General features: G+C 39.7%; 1 pseudogene across 1 annotated transcript in view; it reads left to right on the forward strand.

The window, feature by feature from the left end:
* The window catches only part of LOC124019733, a 32812-nt pseudogene extending 12224 nt beyond the window's left edge, over nt 1-20588 (forward strand). The window contains exons 3-10 of the transcript XR_006835835.1: nt 310-537; nt 1117-1212; nt 1677-1804; nt 3931-4053; nt 4906-5042; nt 8266-8377; nt 11756-11900; nt 19712-20588. The product of XR_006835835.1 is annotated as an ornithine aminotransferase, mitochondrial-like (transcript). The remainder of the gene's footprint in view (nt 1-309; nt 538-1116; nt 1213-1676; nt 1805-3930; nt 4054-4905; nt 5043-8265; nt 8378-11755; nt 11901-19711) is intronic.
* Nucleotides 20589-21615: the final 1027 nt, after the last annotated feature.

Below are 21615 nucleotides of genomic sequence, written 5' to 3' on the forward strand. Positions count from 1 at the left end.
GCTCCTGCCCTATCGGCCGTTCTGGTTCGGGGACTCTGCTTGCTTCCAGTACCTGTTCCCAACCCTGCGTCGGGGCTCTGTCTTGTCTCCTGCCTGGTCTGCATTGGGACTCTGCGTCCCCAGGTCTGTACTCTGCGTCGGGACATGTGTGGGACGTAGTGTCCTGTCTACAGTATACCTCAGGGCAGGAGCCTGGCTGACTTCCTGAGCCTGTCTACTGTATATCAGTGCTCCTGTGAACAAGGCCACTTGCTTCAGTACCCAAGATCCCAACCCCCCCCCCTCTGCTCTGTCTTGTCTCCTCCCCAGGTCTGTATGTGTGGGGCGTGGAGGGCAACAGATACTATGACTTCCTGAGGGCCTACAGTGCAGTGAACCAGGGCCACTGTCACCCCAAGATCATCGCTGCTCTGAACGCCCAGGCCTCCAGGCTCACCCTGACCTCCAGGGCCTTCTACATACGACATCCTGGGGGCCTACGAGCAGTGACATCACCACCCTGTTTGGATACCTGACATATACTGCCCATGAACACAGGTTAGGAGGCCTGATATATACTGCCCATGAACACAGGTTAGGGAGGCCTGATATATACTGCCCATGAACACAGGTTAGGGAGGCCTGATATATACTGCCCATGAACACAGGTTAGGAGGCCTGATATATACTGCCCATGAACACAGGTTAGGAGGGCCTGATATGGGTTAGGAGGGCCTGATATGTACTGCCCATGAACACAGGTTAGGAGGAGGCCTGATATGTACTGCCCATGAACACAGGTTAGGAGGAGGCCTGATATGTACTGCCCATGAACACAGGTTAGGAGGAGGCCTGATATGTACTGCCCATGAACACAGGTTAGGAGGCCTGATGGGTTAGGAGGCCTGATATGACCTGCCCATGAACACAGGTTAGGAGGAGGCCTGATATGTACTGCCCATTAACACAGGTTAGGAGGCCTGATATATACTGCCCATGAACACAGGTTAGGAGGCCTGATGGAGAGACTGCTCACTAGCGGTCTGACATGTCTATCTGCTGTGGAGGTCCGTGGTACACAACATGTCAATACTAAAGTATAGTGACATTAATGTTCTTTCCCTCTTTGTGGACCAGGTGTGGAGGGAGGAGAGACGGCCTGTAAGCTGGCCCGTAAGTGGGCCTACACTGTGAAGGGCGTTCCCAAGAATCAGGCCAAAATCATCTTTGCAAGTAAGTCGATACACAGCACCTTTTTGGGGGGGGGGGGGTTCCCATCATGTCCTGAGATACGGGGGGGGGGGGTTCCCATCATGTCCTGAGATACGGGGGGTTTCCCATCATGGGGGGGGGGGGGTTTCCCATCATGTCCTGAGATAGGGGGCGGGGGGGGTTTCCCATCATGTCCTGAGATACGGGGCGTTTGTCCTTCACTGTCTATCCTAGCTGTGCATTCCTGAAATACACCTTTTAATAGTGCAGTACAACCATTGTAATGGTGGTGCAGTAGTGCTTGAACCCCGGCATGGCTGCTTGCAGCTATATTTGTTACAAATGTTATTTTGAATGGCATATTCCTGTAATCGTGTTCTAGTTCATTTAGTTCCCTCATGTGGCAGAATGCATTGGAACTCTGTGCGGTGAACACCATAGAAGAAGGATACTAATTGTACTGTGGCTAACCTCTCCTCCTGTAGATGGTAACTTCTGGGGGAGAACCATGGCCGCCATCTCGAGCTCGACAGATCCTAGCAGTTACGAGGACTTCGGTCCCTTCATGCCCGGCTTTGGGCTCATCCCCTACAATGACATCCCTGGTCTGGAGGTACGTGCTGACATGACCACATCCTCTATAATACTGAACCTTAATGTTACCTCTCAACAGGCCAGTTTCCTGTTCCTCTATAATACTGAACCTTAATGTTACCTCTCTACAGGCCAGTTTCCTGTTCCTCTATAATACTGAACCTTAATGTTACCTCTCTACAGGCCAGTTTCCTGAACCTTGATGTTACCTCTCTACAGGCCAGTTTCCTGTTCCTCTATAATACTGAACCTTAATGTTACCTCTCTACAGGCCAGTTTCCTGAACCTTAATGTTACCTCTCTACAGGCCAGTTTCCTGAACCTTGATGTTACCTCTCTACAGGCCAGTTTCCTGTTCCTCTATAATACTGAACCTTAATGTTACCTCTCTACAGGCCAGTTTCCTGTTCCTCTATAATACTGAACCTTAATGTTACCTCTCTACAGGCCAGTTTCCTGAACCTTGATGTTACCTCTCTACAGGCCAGTTTCCTGTTCCTCTATAATACTGAACCTTAATGTTACCTCTCTACAGGCCAGTTTCCTGTTCCTCTAACCTGAACCTTAATGTTACCTCTCTACAGGCCAGTTTCCTGTTCCTCTATAATACTGAACCTTAATGTTACCTCTCTACAGGCCAGTTTCCTGAACCTTGATGTTACCTCTCTACAGGCCAGTTTCCTGTTCCTCTATAATACTGAACCTTAATGTTACCTCTCTACAGGCCAGTTTCCTGAACCTTAATGTTACCTCTCTACAGGCCAGTTTCCTGAACCTTCCTCTCTAATACTGAACCTTAATGTTACCTCTCTACAGGCCAGTTTCCTGAACCTTGATGTTACCTCTCTACAGGCCAGTTTCCTGTTCCTCTATAATACTGAACCTTAATGTTACCTCTCTACAGGCCAGTTTCCTGTTCCTCTATAATACTGAACCTTAATGTTACCTCTCTACAGGCCAGTTTCCTGAACCTTGATGTTACCTCTCTCCAGGCCAGTTTCCTGAACCTCTATAATACTGAAGCTTAATGTTACCTCTCTACAGGCCAGTTTCCTGAACCTCTATAATACTGAAGCTTAATGTTACCTCTCTACAGGCCAGTTTCCTGTTCCTCTATAATACTGAACCTTAATGTTACCTCTCTACAGGCCAGTTTCCTGAACCTTGATGTTACCTCTCTACAGGCCAGTTTCCTGAACCTCTATAATACTGAAGCTTAATGTTACCTCTCTACAGGCCAGTTTCCTGTTCCTCTATAATACTGAACCTTAATGTTACCTCTCAACAGGCCAGTTTCCTGTTCCTCTAAATACTGAACCTGATGTTACCTCTCAACAGGCCAGTTTCCTGAACCTCTATAATACTGAACCTTAATGTTACCTCTCTACAGGCCAGTTTCCTGTTCCTCTATAATACTGAACCTTAATGTTACCTCTCTACAGGCCAGTTTCCTGAACCTTGATGTTACCTCTCTACAGGCCAGTTTCCTGTTCCTCTATAATACTGAACCTTAATGTTACCTCTCTACAGGCCAGTTTCCTGAACCTTAATGTTACCTCTCTACAGGCCAGTTTCCTGAACCTTAATGTTACCTCTCTACAGGCCAGTTTCCTGAACCTTAATGTTACCTCTCTACAGGCCAGTTTCCTGAACCTTAATGTTACCTCTCTACAGGCCAGTTTCCTGAACTTAATGTTACCTCTCTACAGGCCAGTTTCCTGTTCCTCTATAATACTGAACCTTAATGTTACCTCTCTACAGGCCAGTTTCCTGGAACCTTAATGTTACCTCTCTACAGGCCAGTTTCCTGGAGCCAGATCAGGCCTAGTCCTGTTTGAGCATGCTTAATCCAGAATGTCTTGGTCTGGGGAAAGGGCCATATTGAGTGGTACCTTACAGCAAAGGGAGTGTCTCCACCACTGTAAAATCCATTGATGAGATGTGATCTGTTATCACTGACTGTGTGCTGATGGTTGTGCCCAGAAAGCTCTCCAGGTCCCTGGGGAACGTGGCAGCCTTCATGGTGGAGCCTATCCAGGGAGAGGCTGGAGGTCTCCACCCTGACCCCGGATACCTCACCGCTGTAAAATCCATTGATGAGATGTGATCTGTTATCACTGACTGTGTGCTGATGGTTGTTCCCAGAAAGCTCTCCAGGACCCTAACGTAGCAGCCTTCATGGTGGAGCCGATCCAGGGAGAGGCTGGGGTCGTGGTCCCTGACCCCGGATACCTCACCACGGTCAGACAACTCTGCACTCGGAACAACGTGAGTACGAGACGTTTCGGCGTCGACAAAAATAAAAAAAGGCCTTGAGAATCAACGGTTGATATTATTGTGTCTTTCGGAAACAGACACTTTTGATTGATTGTTCCATCTGTCCATTTGTCAATGTTTTATTGTCGTAAAATAAATAAATAAATAAAATAAACAAATAAATAAACAAATAAACAAAAAAATAAATAAATAAATACTGATATAGCTTTTTCCTTGTTACTGTGCTTCCCTGTGTTTGGGTCTAGAGACCAGGTTATTATAAAACACTTGTAGCAACTGTTGATTTTAAAAAGGGCCTTTTTATAAATGAAATGTGATTCAATATCTCCTTCTGCATGGTGTTTAGGTGCTGTTCATAGCCGATGAGGTGCAGACTGGACTGGCCCGTACAGACATAGACTCTACTGTCTGTTCCCATGTTTAGGTGCTGTTCATAGCCAACGAGATGGCTGTAATGTAGAGGCCCAGTCAGACATAGACTCTACTGTCTGTTCCCATGTTTAGGTGCTGTTCATAGCCGAAGAGGTGGCTGTAATGTAGAGGCTGTTCATAGCAGTCAGACATAGACTCTACTGTCTGTTCCCATGTTTAGGTGCTGTTCATAGCCATGAGGTGGCTGTAATGTAGAGGCCCAGTCAGACAGACTCTACTGTCTGTTCCCATGTTTAGGTGCTGTTCATAGCCGATGAGGTGGCTGTAATATAGAGGCCCAGTCAGACATAGACTCTACTGATACCTCTGTTCCCATGTTTAGGTGCTGTTCATAGCCGATGAGGTGGCTGGCTGTAATGTAGAGGCCCAGTCAGACATAGACTCTACTGATACCTCTGTTCCCATGTTTAGGTGCTGTTCATAGCTGACGAGGTGCAGACTGGACTGGCTGGCCCGTACAGGCAGACGGCTGGCCGTGGACCATGAGGAAGTACGCCCTGATATCGTGATCCTGGGAAAGGCTCTGTCAGGAGGCGTCTACCCTGTGAGTAAAACACAACACTGTTGCACTACGTTCCCTGCAATGTTGTTGTGCTCCTTGTTTTTGATTGACTGAATGAAAATGCTGTCTAATAGTTTAGTATGGGATGGGTCTCATTAAGACACGAATATTCATGGTTTAATTCACTTCCTTTTGTGACTCACTGCTTATTCAGCCTGTTGGGACTGTTGGGACTGGGTCATGTTGGGACTGTTGGGACTGGGTCATGTTGGGACTGGGTCATGTTGGGACTGTTGGGACTGGGTCATGTTGGGACTGTTGGGACTGTTGGGACTGGGGCATGTTGGGACTGTTGGGACTGGGTCATGTTGGGACTGGGTCATGTTGGGACTGGGTCATGTTGGGACTGGGTCATGTTGGGACTGGGGACTGGGTCATGTTGGGACTGTTGGGACTGGGTCATGTTGGGACTGTTGGGACTGGGTCATGTTGGGACTGTTGGGACTGGGTCATGTTGGGACTGGGTCATGTTGGGACTGTTGGGACTGGGTCATGTTGGGACTGGGTCATGTTGGGACTGTTGGGACTGGGTCATGTTGGGACTGGGGCATGTTGTGGCTGTTGGGACTGTTGGGACTGGGTCATGTTGGGACTGTTGGGACTGGGTCTTGTTGGGACTGTTGGGACTGTTGGGACTGGGTCATGTTGGGACTGGGTCATGTTGGGACTGTTGGGACTGGGTCATGTTGGGACTGGGTCATGTTGGGACTGGGTCATGTTGGGACTGGGTCATGTTGGGACTGGGGCATGTTGGGACTGTTGGGACTGGGTCATGTTGGGACTGTTGGGACTGGGTCATGTTGGGACTGTTGGGACTGGGTCATGTTGGGACTGTTGGGACTGGGTCATGTTGGGACTGTTGGGACTGGGTCATGTTGGGACTGTTGGGTCATGTTGGGACTGGGTCATGTTGGGCCTGTTGGGACTGGGGCCTGTTGGGACTGTTGGGACTGGGTCATGTCTCTGATATATACCTTGTCCTGCCAGGTGTCTGGGACTGGGCCATGTCAGTCTCTGACTATACCTTGTCCTGGGTGTCTGTTGGGACTGGGCCATGTTGTGACTGGGTCATGTTGTGACTGGGCCATGTCAGTCTCTGATATATACCTATTCCTGCCAGGTGTCTGTTGGGACTGGGTCATGTCAGTCTCTGATATATACCTTGTCCTGCCAGGTGTCTGTTGGGACTGGGCCATGTTGTGACTGGGCCATGTTGGACTGGGCCATGTCAGTCTCTGATATATACCTGTCCTGCCAGGTGTCTGTTGGGGCTGGGCCATGTTGTGACTGGGCCATGTCGGTCTCTGATATATACCTTGTCCTGCCAGGTGTCTGTTGGGACTGGGTCATGTCAGTCTCTGATATATACCTTGTCCTGCCAGGTGTCTGTTGGGTCTGGGCCATGTTGTGACTGGGCTATGGGACTGGGCCATGTTGTGACTGGGCCATGTTGGACTGGGCCATGTTGTGACTGGGCCATGTCAGTCTCTGATATATACCTATTCCTGCCAGGTGTCTGTTGGGACTGGGTCATGTCTGGGATATATACTGTCCTGCCAGGTGTCTGTTGGGGCTGGGCCATGTTGTGACTGGGCCATGTTGTGACTGGGTCATGTTGGGACTGGGCCATGTCAGTCTCTGATATATACCTATTCCTGCCAGGTGTCTGTTGGGGCTGGGCCATGTTGTGACTGGGCCATGTCGGTCTGGGATATATACCTTGTCCTGCCAGGTGTCTGTTGTGACTGGGCCATGTCAGTCTCTGATATATACCTTGTCCTGCCAGGTGTCTGTTGTGACTGGGCCATGTCAGTCTCTGATATATACCTTGTCCTGCCAGGTGTCTGTTGTGACTGGGCCATGTTGTGACTGGGCCATGTTGTGACTGGGCCATGTCAGTCTCTGATATATACCTATTCCTGCCAGGTGTCTGTTGGGACTGGGTCATGTCAGTCTCTTATATATACCTTGTCCTGCCAGGTGTCTGTTGTGACTGTGTTGTGACTGGGCCATGTTGTGACTGGGTCATGTTGTGACTGGGCCATGTCAGTCTCTGATATATACCTATTCCTGCCAGGTGTCTGTTGGGACTGGGTCATGTCAGTCTCTGATATATACCTTGTCCTGCCAGGTGTCTGTTGTGACTGGGCCATGTTGTGACTGGGTCATGTCAGTCTCTGATATATACCTATTCCTGCCAGGTGTCTGTTGGGACTGGGTCATGTCAGTCTCTGATATTTACCTTGTCCTGCCAGGTGTCTGTTGTGACTGGGTCATGTTGTGACTGGGTCATGTTGTGACTTGGCCATGTCAGTCTCTGATATACCTATTCCTGCCAGGTGTCTGTTGGGGCTGGGCCATGTTGGGGCTGGGCCATGTTGGGGCTGGGCCATGTTGTGGCTGGGCCATGTTGTGACTGGGCCATGTTGTGACTGGGCCATGTTGTGACTGGGCCATGTCAGTCTCTGATATATACCTATTCAGCCAGGTGTCTGTTGGGGCTGGGCCATGTTGTGATTGGGCCATAGGTCTAGATATATACCTTGTCCTGCCAGGTGTCTGTTGGGACTGGGTATGTCAGTCTCTGATATATACCTTGTTATGTCTGTTGGGTCTGGGCCAGATTCTGGGCCATGCTATGTTGTGACTGGGCCATTTGTGACTGGGCCATGTTGTGACTGGGCCATGTTGTGACATGTCAGTCTCTGATATATACCTATTCCTGCCAGGTGTCTGTTGGGACTGGGTCATGTCAGTCTTATATATACCTGTCCTGCCAGGTGTCTGTTGGGGCTGGGCCATGTTGTGACTGGGCCATGTTGTGACTATGTTGTGACTGGGCCATGTCAGTCTCTGATTATACCTATTCTGCCAGTTCTGTTGGGGTTATGTGACTGGGCCATGGACAGATTCATATATACCTTGCTGCCAGGTTAGTTATGACTGGGCCATGTCAGTCTCTGGGCCATGTCGACAGATATATACCTTGTCCTGCCAGGTGTCTGTTGTGACTGGGCCATGTCAGTCTCTGATATATACCTTTCCTGCCAGGTGTCTGTTGTGACTGGGCCATGTCAGTCTATATATACCTATTCCTGCCAGGTGTCTGTTGTGACTGGGCCATGTCGGTCTCTGATATATACCTTGTCCTGCCAGGTGTCTGTTGTGACTGGGCCATGTCAGTCTCTGATATATACCTTTCCTGCCAGGTGTCTGCGGTGCTGTGGATGATGAGGTGATGCTGACCATCAAGCCTGGTTAGAGCATTCTACGTACGGAGGAAACCCTCTGGCCTGTGGCGTTGCCATGGCAGCTCTAGAGGTGGACAGATTATTCAGCTAGTTAGTTATTTAGCTATGGACAGATTCAGCTAGTTAGTTATTTAGCTATGGACAGATTCAGCTAGTTAGTTATTTGGCTATGGACAGATTCAGCTAGTTAGTTATTTAGCTATGGACAGATTCAGCTAGTTAGTTATTTAGCTATGGACAGATTCAGCTAGTTAGTTATTTAGCTATGGACAGATTCAGCTAGTTCGCTAGCTAGTTAGTTATTTGGCTTTGGACATATTCACAGATTCAGCTAGTTAGTTATTTGGCTATGGACAGATTCAGCTAGTTAGCTAGCTAGTTAGTTATTTAGCTATGGACAGATTCAGCTAGTTAGCTAGCTAGTTGTTATTTAGCTATGGACAGATTCAAACATTAGGAGAGATGGAGACCCCGCACACTTAATAATGTGGACAAATCCAAAACGGAGGTATAGATTCAAACATGGACACATTGAAGAAACAACAGTCCCACTTTAGCTTTGGCTAGGCTGCTTGAGTGATTCCTTCTTTTAGCTTTGGCTAAGGCAGATGTCTTGGGTGACTCCTACCATTCATCCTTTTAGCTTTGGCTAAGTCGGATTTGGGTGACTCCTCCTACCATCCATCCTTTTAGCTGTGGCTAGGCTGGATGTCTTGGGTGATTCCTTCTACCATCCATCCTTTTAGCTTTGGCTAGGCTGGATGTCTTGGGTGACTCCTTCTACCATCCATCAGTCCGGGCAGTCACGTATACTGCATGTTCAGAAGTATGTGGACGACCCTTCAAATGAGTGGATTCGGCTATTTCAGCCACAGTCGTTGCCGACAGGTGTGTAAAATCAAGCACACAGCCATGCAATCTCCATAGACAAACACTGTCAGTAGAATGGCCTTACGGAAGAGCTCAGAGACTTTCAACGTGGCACTGTCATAGGATGCCACCTTTCCAACAAGTCAGTTCGTAAACTTTTTGCCCTGCTTGTGCCGCCCTGGTGAATTGTAAGTGCTGTTATTGTGGACACGTCTAGGAGCAACAACGGCTCAGCCGCGAAGTGGTAGGCCACACAAGCTCACAGAACAGGCACGCCAAGTGCTGAAGAGCGTAAATATAGTTTGTCCTCTGTTGCAACACTCACTACCGAGTTCCAAACTGCCTCTGGAAGCAACATCAGCACAACAACTGTTAGTCGGGAGCTTCATGAAATGGGTTTCCATGGCAGAGCAGCCGCACACAAGCCTAAGATCACCATGTGCAATGCCAATTACGCTTCACCATTGGCAGTCCGACGGACAAAACAGAGTTTGGCGGATGTCAGGAGAACGCTACCTGCCCCAATGCATAGTGCCAACTGTAAAGTTTGGTGGAGGAGGAATAATGGACTGTTTTTCATGGTTCGGGTCCCTTAGTTCCAGTGAAGGGAAATCTTAACGCTTCAGCATACAAAGCCGTTCTAGACGATTCTGTGCTTTGTGGCAACAGTTGGCTGAAGGCCCTTTCCTCGTTTCAGCATTACAATGCCCCAGTGCACAAAGTGAGGTCCATACAGAAATGGTTTGTCGAGGTAGGTGTGGAAGAACTTGACTGGCCTGCACAGAGCCCTGACCTCAACTCCATCAAACAAGTTTGGGATGAATTGGAACACCGACTGCGAGCCGGGCCTATTCGCCCAACATCAGTACCCAACCTCTAATGCTAAAGTCACCATCAGCAATATTCCAACATCTAGTGGAAAGCCTTCCCAGAAGAGTGGAGGCTGTTATAGCAGCAATGTTCCAACATCTAGTGGAAGGCCTTCCCAGAAGAGTGGAGGCTGTTATAGCAGCAATGTACCAACATCTAGTGGAAAGTCTTCCCAGAAGAGTGGAGGCTGTTATAGCAGCAATGTTCCTACATCTAGTGGAAAGCCTTCCCAGAAGAGTGGAGGCTGTTATAGCAGCAATGTACCAACATCTAGTGGAAAGTCTTCCCAGAAGAGTGGAGGCTGTTATAGCAGCAATGTTCCTACATCTAGTGGAAAGCCTTCCCAGAAGAGTGGAGGCTGTTATAGCAGCAATGTACCAACATCTAGTGGAAAGTCTTCCCAGAAGAGTGGAGGCTGTTATAGCATCTTCCTACATCTAGTGGAAAGCCTTCCCAGAAGAGTGGAGGCTGTTATAGCAGCAATGTACCAACATCTAGTGGAAAGTCTTCCCAGAAGAGTGGAGGCTGTTATAGCAGCAATGTTCCTACATCTAGTGGAAAGCCTTCCCAGAAGAGTGGAGGCTGTTATAGCAGCAATGTACCAACATCTAGTGGAAAGTCTTCCCAGAAGAGTGGAGGCTGTTATAGCAGCAATGTTCCTACATCTAGTGGAAAGCCTTCCCAGAAGAGTGGAGGCTGTTATAGCAGCAATGTTCCTACATCTAGTGGAAAGCCTTCCCAGAAGAGTGGAGGCTGTTATAGCAGCAATGTTCCAACATCTAGTGGAAAGCCTTGCCAGAAGAGTGGAGGCTGTTATAGCAGCAATGTTCCAACATCTAGTGGAAAGCCTTCCCAGAAGAGTGGAGGCTGTTGTAGCAGCAACGGGGGGACCGACTCCATATTAATGCCCATGGTTTTTGTTTGAGATATTGGACCAGCACGTTGTGGCCATGTCGTGTCTCATTAATTCCTTCAAGCAGTCAAGTCATCATATCTGGCTAGCTGGTTTAGTAAGATGGGATACTCCCCAGAGCAACATACAGATGAGAGTACTGTATCTGACTAGCTGGTTTAGTAAGACTGGATACTCCCCAGAGTAACAGACAGATGGGTACTGTATCTGACTAGCTGGTTTAGTAAGATGGGATACTCCCCAGAGCAACAGACAGATGAGAGTACTTCAAAGCAGTGGGTGGGACCATCCTATCTCCTCTGAGTGATTGCTATATACAGTAGAGAGGCTATATACAGTAGAGAGGCTATATACAGTAGAGAGGCTATATACAGTAGAGAGGCTATATACAGTAGAGGGGCTATATACAGTAGAGGGGCTATATACTGTAGAGGGGCTATATACTGTAGAGGGGCTATATACTGTAGAGGGGCTATATACTGTAGAGGGGCTATATACTGTAGAGGGGCTATATACTGTAGAGGGGCTATATACTGTAGAGGGGCTATATACTGTAGAGGGGCTATATACTGTAGAGGGGCTATATACTGTAGAGGGGCTATATACTGTAGAGGGGCTATATACATATACTGTAGAGGGGCTATATACAGTAGAGGGGCTATATACAGCAGAGGGGCTATATACAGTAGAGGGGCTGATTTGAGGTAGTAACAGGCCTCCTCTAATAGTAATTAGAGAGGTTATATACAGTAGAGAGGCTAACCTCCTCTAACAGTACGTTGTCCTCCCTGACAGGTTCTGGAGGAAGAGAAGTTGGCGGAGAACGCTGAGAAGATGGGCCAGTTGCTGAGGTCAGAACTGTCGAAGCTTCCTAAAGAGATCGTCCCCATCGTCCGGGGGAAGGGTCTCCTCAATGCCATCGTCATCAAGGAGACTAAAGGTACGGCTGTATCTGATGTGGAATCACTTGGCTGTTAGACACGCCATCGTCGGGGTCAAGGGTTACTAACCCAAACCGTTCAACAGTTCTGGCCCATATACTAACACAAACTCTTCACCAGATACTAACACCAACCCTTCAACAGATACTAACACAAACCCTTCACCAGATACTAACACCAACCCTTCAACAGATACTAACACCAACCCTTCAACAGATACTAACCCCAACCCTTCAACAGATACTAACACAAACCCTTCAACAGATACTAACACCAACCCTTCACCAGATACTAACACAAACCATATTAACCGGCCCAACTCTTTCTTCTTCCTGTAGAGCAGGGTTGGGTAACATTTCTTCTTCCTGTAGAGCAGGGTTGGGTAACATTTCTTCTGAGCAGGGTTGGGTAACATTTCTTCTTCCTGTAGAGCAGGGTTGGGTAACATTTCTTCTTCCTGTAGAGCAGGGTTGGGTAACATTTCTTCTTCCTGTAGAGCAGGGTTGGGTAACATTTCTTCTTCCTGTAGAGCAGGGTTGGGTAACATTTCTTCTTCCTGTAGAGCAGGGTTGGGTAACATTTCTTCTTCCTGTAGAGCAGGGTTGGGTAACATTTCTTCTTCCTGTAGAGCAGGGTTGGGTAACATTTCTTCTTCCTGTAGAGCAGGGTTGAGTAACATTTCTTCTTCCTGTAGAGCAGGGTTGGGTAACATTTCTTCTTCCTGTAGAGCAGGGTTGGGTAACATTTCTTCTTCCTGTAGAGCAGGGTTGGGTAACATTTCTTCTTCCTGTAGAGCAGGGTTGAGTAACATTTCTTCTTCCTGTAGAGCAGGGTTGGGTAACATTTCTTCCTGTAGAGCAGGGTTGAGTAACATTTCTTCTTCCTGTTGGGTGACTGGCGGCTCCCTCAGATAATTTGCCACCAAGTTCTTTATTTTATTTTTTAGTACCTCAGTCGGGGTCTCGACTTACTGTTGCTAGGTAGAACAATAGAATACATGTGTGTGTTATTATAATGATATATTACTGATCTGTTATTATAATGATATATTACTGACCTGTTATTATAATGATATATTACTGACCTGTTATTATAATGATATATTACTGATCTGTTATTATAATGATATATTACTGACCTGTTGATATATTACTGACCTGTTATTATAATGATATATTACTGACCTGTTATTATAATGATATATTACTGACCTGTTATTATAATGATATATTACTGACCTGTTGATATATTACTGATCTGTTATTATAATGATATATTACTGATCTGTTACTATAATGATATATTACTGACCTGTTATAATGATATATTACTGATCTATTATAATGATATATTACTGATCTGTTATTATAATGATATATTACTGATCTGTTATTATAATGATATATTACTGATCTGTTATTATAATGATATATTACTGACCTGTTATTATAATGATATATTACTGATCTGTTATTATAATGATATATTACTGATCTGTTATTATAATGATATATTACTGATCTGTTATTATAATGATATATTACTGACCTGTTATTATAATGATATATTACTGACCTGTTGATATATTACTGATCTGTTATTATAATGATATATTACTGATCTGTTATTATAATGATATATTACTGACCTGTTGATATATTACTGACCTGTTATTATAATGATATATTACTGACCTGTTGATATATTACTGACCTGTTATTATAATGATATATTACTGATCTGTTATTATAATGATATATTACTGACCTGTTGATATATTACTGACCTGTTATTATAATGATATATTACTGACCTGTTACTATAATGATATATTACTGACCTGTTATTATAATGATATATTAATGATCTGTTATTATAATGATATATTACTGATCTGTTACTATAATGATATATTACTGATCTGTTATTATAATGATATATTACTGACCTGTTATTATAATGATATATTACTGATCTGTTATTATAATGATATATTACTGATCTGTTATTATAATGATATATTACTGACCTGTTATTATAATGATATATTACTGACCTGTTACTATAATGATATATTACTGATCTGTTATTATAATGATATATTACTGACCTGTTATTATAATGATATATTACTGATCTGTTATTATAATGATATATTACTGATCTGTCATTATAATGATATATTACTGATCTGTTATTATAATGATATATTACTGATCTGTTATTATAATGATATATTACTGACCTGTTGATATATTACTGATCTGTTATTATAATGATATATTACTGACCTGTTATTATAATGATATATTACTGATCTGTTGATATATTACTGATCTGTTATTATAATGATATATTACTGACCTGTTATTATAATGATATATTACTGACCTGTTATTATAATTATATATTACTGACCTGTTATTATAATGATATATTACTAACCTGTTATTATAATGATATATTACTGACCTGTTGATATATTACTGACCTGTTGATATATTACTGATCTGTTATTATAATGATATATTACTGATCTGTTATTATAATGATATATTACTGACCTGTTGATATATTACTGATCTGTTATTATAATGATATATTACTGACCTGTTGATATATTACTGATCTGTTATTATAATGATATATTACTGACCTGTTATTATAATGATATATTACTGATCTGTTATTATAATGATATATTACTGACCTGTTATTATAATGATATATTACTGACCTGTTGATATATTACTGATCTGTTATTATAATGATATATTACTGATCTGTTATTATAATGATATATTACTGACCTGTTATTATAATGATATATTACTGACCTGTTATTATAATGATATATTACTGATCTGTTATTATAATGATATATTACTGACCTGTTATTATAATGATATATTACTGACCTGTTGATATATTACTGATCTGTTATTATAATGATATATTACTGATCTGTTACTATAATGATATATTACTGATCTGTTATTATAATGATATATTACTGACCTGTTATTATAATGATATATTACTGATCTGTTATTATAATGATATATTACTGACCTGTTATTATAATGATATATTACTGACCTGTTGATATATTACTGATCTGTTATTATAATGATATATTACTGATCTGTTATTATAATGATATATTACTGACCTGTTATTATAATGATATATTACTGACCTGTTATTATAATGATATATTACTGACCTGTTGATATATTACTGACCTGTTATTATAATGATATATTACTGACCTGTTATTATAATGATATATTACTGACCTGTTATTATAATGATATATTACTGACCTGTTGATATATTACTGATCTGTTATTATAATGATATATTACTGACCTGTTATTATAATGATATATTACTGACCTGTTATTATAATGATATATTACTGATCTGTTATTATAATGATATATTACTGATCTGTTATTATAATGATATATTACTGATCTGTTATTATAATGATATATTACTGATCTGTTATTATAATGATATATTACTGATCTGTTACTATAATGATATATTACTGATCTGTTATTATAATGATATATTACTGACCTGTTGATATATTACTGACCTGTTGATATATTACTGACCTGTTGATATATTACTGATCTGTTATTATAATGATATATTACTGACCTGTTATTATAATGATATATTACTGACCTGTTGATATATTACTGATCTGTTATTATAATGATATATTACTGACCTGTTGATATATTACTGACCTGTTGATATATTACTGATCTGTTATTATAATGATATATTACTGACCTGTTATTATAATGATATATTACTGACCTGTTATTATAATGATATATTACTGATCTGTTATTATAATGATATATTACTGATCTGTTGATATATTACTGACCTGTTATTATAATGATATATTACTGACCTGTTATTATAATGATATATTACTGACCTGTTATTATAATGATATATTACTGACCTGTTATTATAATGATATATTACTGATCTGTTATTATAATGATATATTACTGACCTGTTATTATAATGATATATTACTGACCTGTTACTATAATGATATATTACTGATCTGTTATTATAATGATATATTACTGACCTGTTATTATAATGATATATTACTGATCTGTTATTATAATGATATATTACTGATCTGTCATTATAATGATATATTACTGATCTGTTATTATAATGATATATTACTGATCTGTTATTATAATGATATATTACTGACCTGTTGATATATTACTGATCTGTTATTATAATGATATATTACTGACCTGTTATTATAATGATATATTACTGATCTGTTGATATATTACTGATCTGTTATTATAATGATATATTACTGACCTGTTATTATAATGATATATTACTGACCTGTTATTATAATTATATATTACTGACCTGTTATTATAATGATATATTACTGACCTGTTATTATAATGATATATTACTGACCTGTTGATATATTACTGACCTGTTGATATATTACTGATCTGTTATTATAATGATATATTCCTGATCTGTTATTATAATGATATATTACTGACCTGTTGATATATTACTGATCTGTTATTATAATGATATATTACTGACCTGTTGATATATTACTGATCTGTTATTATAATGATATATTACTGATCTGTTACTATAATGATATATTACTGATCTGTTATTATAATGATATATTACTGACCTGTTATTATAATGATATATTACTGATCTGTTATTATAATGATATATTACTGACCTGTTATTATAATGATATATTACTGACCTGTTGATATATTACTGATCTGTTATTATAATAATATATTACTGATCTGTTATTATAATGATATATTACTGACCTGTTATTATAATGATATATTACTGACCTGTTATTATAATGATATATTACTGACCTGTTGATATATTACTGACCTGTTATTATAATGATATATTACTGACCTGTTATTATAATGATATATTACTGACCTGTTATTATAATGATATATTACTGACCTGTTGATATATTACTGATCTGTTATTATAATGATATATTACTGACCTGTTATTATAATGATATATTACTGACCTGTTATTATAATGATATATTACTGACCTGTTATTATAATGATATATTACTGATCTGTTATTATAATGATATATTACTGATCTGTTATTATAATGATATATTACTGATCTGTTATTATAATGATATATTACTGATCTGTTACTATAATGATATATTACTGATCTGTTATTATAATGATATATTACTGACCTGTTGATATATTACTGACCTGTTGATATATTACTGACCTGTTGATATATTACTGATCTGTTATTATAATGATATATTACTGACCTGTTATTATAATGATATATTACTGACCTGTTGATATATTACTGATCTGTTATTATAATGATATATTACTGACCTGTTGATATATTACTGACCTGTTGATATATTACTGACCTGTTATTATAATGATATATTACTGACCTGTTATTATAATGATATATTACTGATCTGTTATTATAATGATATATTACTGATCTGTTATTATAATGATATATTACTGACCTGTTATTATAATGATATATTACTGATCTGTTATTATAATGATATATTACTGACCTGTTATTATAATGATATATTACTGACCTGTTATTATAATGATATATTACTGACCTGTTACTATAATGATATATTACTGACCTGTTATTATAATGATATATTACTGATCTGTTATTATAATGATATATTACTGATCTGTTATTATAATGATATATTACTGATCTGTTATTATAATGATATATTACTGATCTGTTATTATAATGATATATTACTGACCTGTTATTATAATGATATATTACTGACCTGTTGATATATTACTGACCTGTTGATATATTACTGATCTGTTATTATAATGATATATTACTGACCTGTTATTATAATGATATATTACTGATCTGTTATTATAATGATATATTACTGACCTGTTGATATATTACTGACCTGTTATTATAATGATATATTACTGATCTGTTATTATAATGATATATTACTGACCTGTTATTATAATGATATATTACTGACCTGTTGATATATTACTGACCTGTTATTATAATGATATATTACTGATCTGTTACTATAATGATATATTACTGACCTGTTATTATAATGATATATTACTGATCTGTTATTATAATGATATATTACTGATCTGTTATTATAATGATATATTACTGACCTGTTATTATAATGATATATTACTGACCTGTTATAATGATATATTACTGATCTGTTATTATAATGATATATTACTGATCTGTTACTATAATGATATATTACTGACCTGTTATTATAATGATATATTACTGATCTGTTATTATAATGATATATTACTGATCTGTTATTATAATGATATATTACTGACCTGTTATTATAATGATATATTACTGATCTGTTATTATAATGATATATTACTGATCTGTTATTATAATGATATATTACTGATCTGTTACTATAATGATATATTACTGATCTGTTATTATAATGATATATTACTGATCTGTTATTATAATGATATATTACTGACCTGTTGATATATTACTGACCTGTTATTATAATGATATATTACTGATCTGTTATTATAATGATATATTACTGACCTGTTATTATAATGATATATTACTGATCTGTTATTATAATGATATATTACTGACCTGTTGATATATTACTGACCTGTTATTATAATGATATATTACTGACCTGTTATTATAATGATATATTACTGACCTGTTATTATAATGATATATTACTGACCTGTTATTATAATGATATATTACTGACCTGTTATTATAATGATATATTACTGATCTGTTATTATAATGATATATTACTGACCTGTTGATATATTACTGATCTGTTATTATAATGATATATTACTGACCTGTTGATATAATGATATATTACTGATCTGTTATTATAATGATATATTACTGATCTGTTATTATAATGATATATTACTGATCTGTTATTATAATGATATATTACTGACTGTTATTATAATGTTGATATATTACTGACCTGTTATTATAATGATATATTACTGACCTGTTATTATAATGATATATTACTGACCTGTTATTATAATGATATATTACTGATCTGTTATTATAATGATATATTACTGATCTGTTATTATAATGATATATTACTGACCTGTTGATATATTACTGACCTGTTATTATAATGATATATTACTGACCTGTTATTATAATGATATATTACTGATCTGTTATTATAATGATATATTACTGATCTGTTATTATAATGATATATTACTGATCTGTTATTATAATGATATATTACTGACCTGTTGATATATTACTGACCTGTTACTATAATGATATATTACTGACCTGTTGCATGTCTTCACTAACTAACTTAACGCTCTTAAAGAGACAGTGTATAATATTCTGTCATGCACCTCAATAGGTAGTTATTTTACACAATGTAAAAACCTAATATTCCTAATGACTTTAATTTTAATGGCAGGTATTTGGATCAACAGTTTATCTTTTAAATTAAACAAGTGTGTGTGTGTGTGTGTGTGTGTGTGTGTGTGTGTGTGTGTGTGTGTGTGTGTGTGTGTGTGTGTGTGTGTGTGTGTGTGTGTGTGTGTGTGTGTGTGTGTGTGTGTGTGTGTGTGTGTGTGTGTGTGTGTGTGTGTGTGTGTGTGCGTGCGTGCGTGCGTGCGTGCGCGCTCTCACTTTTCTTCCCCCTCAGACTATGATGCCTGGAGAGTGTGCATGCGTCTCCGTGACAACGGACTGTTGGCCAAACCCACCCACGGTGACATCATCCGTCTGGCCCCTCCCCTCATCATTAAAGACCACGAGGTCAGAGAGTGTGCTGACATCATCCAGAGAACCATCATGTCCTTCTAGAACCACCCGGGAACTTATTCTAGAACTCATTCTAGAACACTGGAACCAACAGTGACAGCCTTCTAATCTAACTGATCAGACAAACAACATCTATCAATCTGCTGTGAACTATCGTCTATTGGAATATGTTACTAACTCTAAACATTTAGCAAATAAGTGTTATTGTATTGTAAGCAGTACTCTCTTAAGTTAATTTACTCTTGAGAATGTATGTGGAGAATTATTTTTCGTTTTTCGTTTTCCACAGTACTGCCATTTTGTCGTAATGTCAATCTAAGCATCATCCGATCCTTAGAAGGTTTTCTCTTTTGAAGTGCTGGGACTGAAATGAGTTTTACAGGGTAACACTGCTGCTCCGAAGCAACTTGGGATGACCTTTAACACAGGGATGTTTTTAACTCTTGCATCTGCTTAGCTGGAAGACGGTTCAGATACTGATTTAATTTTGTTGTTAAATCTGGCAACTACTACTGCAGCAAAATGTTTAAAAAAACTGTAATGTGCTTAAACAAAACGTTTTTCACTTTCTAAAACAGAGCAGTGTTTTAAAAACAAAGAAACATTTAATTATTTAAATGTTAAAGTAATTTATTTGCTTGTTGGTGAAATGAGCAAAAATGTTTTACTGAAAGACATAGGTATAACCAATATGGATATTTTAAAGTATTTAAAGGGAAATATTTTAATACCACAATAAAAACTATGAAAGAATTGAACTGCTGTTCTGTTCGGTTATTCTAACAAACCACAGAAAACCTTTTATAAACGGTAGTAGGTGCACTACTACCCTATAGGGTCCTGGTCTAAAGTAGTGCACTACTACCCTATAGGGCCTGGTCTAAAGTAGTGCACTACTACCCTATAGGGCCTGGTCTAAAGTAGTGCACTACTACCCTATAGGGCCTGGTCTAAAGTAGTGCACTACTACCCTATAGGGCCTGGTCTAAAGTAGTGCACTACTACCCTATAGACCCTGGTCTAATGTAGTGCACTACTACCCTATAGGGCCTGGTCTAAAGTAGTGCACTACTACCCTATAGGGCCTGGTCTAAAGTAGTGCACTACTACCCTATAGACCCTGGTCTAAAGTAGTGCACTACTACCCTATAGGGCCTGGTCTAAAGTAGTGCACTACTACCCTATAGACCCTGGTCTAAAGTAGTGCACTACTACCCTATAGACCCTGGTCTAAAGTAGTGCACTACTACCCTATAGACCCTGGTCTAAAGTAGTGCACTACTACCCTATAGACCCTGGTCTAAAGTAGTGCACTACTACCCTATAGACCCTGGTCTAAAGTAGTGCACTACTACCCTATAGGGCCTGGTCTAAAGTAGTGCACTACTACCCTATAGGGCCTGGTCTAAAGTAGTGCACTACTACCCTATAGACCCTGGTCTAATGTAGTGCACTACTACCCTATAGGGCCTGGTCTAAAGTAGTGCACTACTACCCTATAGGGCCTGGTCTAAAGTAGTGCACTACTACCCTATAGACCCTGGTCTAAAGTAGTGCACTACTACCCTATAGACCCTGGTCTAAAGTAGTGCACTACTACCCTATAGGTCCTGGTCTAAAGTAGTGCACTACTACCCTATAGACCCTGGTCTAAAGTAGTGCACTACTACCCTATAGGCCCCTGGTCTAAAGTAGCGCACTACTACCCTATAGACCCTGGTCTAAAGTAGTGCACTACTACCCTATAGACCCTGGTCTAAAGTAGTGCACTACTACCCTATAGGG

Source organism: Oncorhynchus gorbuscha, unplaced genomic scaffold (genome assembly GCF_021184085.1).
Source record: "Oncorhynchus gorbuscha isolate QuinsamMale2020 ecotype Even-year unplaced genomic scaffold, OgorEven_v1.0 Un_scaffold_660, whole genome shotgun sequence".
NCBI classification, from domain to species: Eukaryota; Metazoa; Chordata; class Actinopteri; order Salmoniformes; family Salmonidae; genus Oncorhynchus; species Oncorhynchus gorbuscha.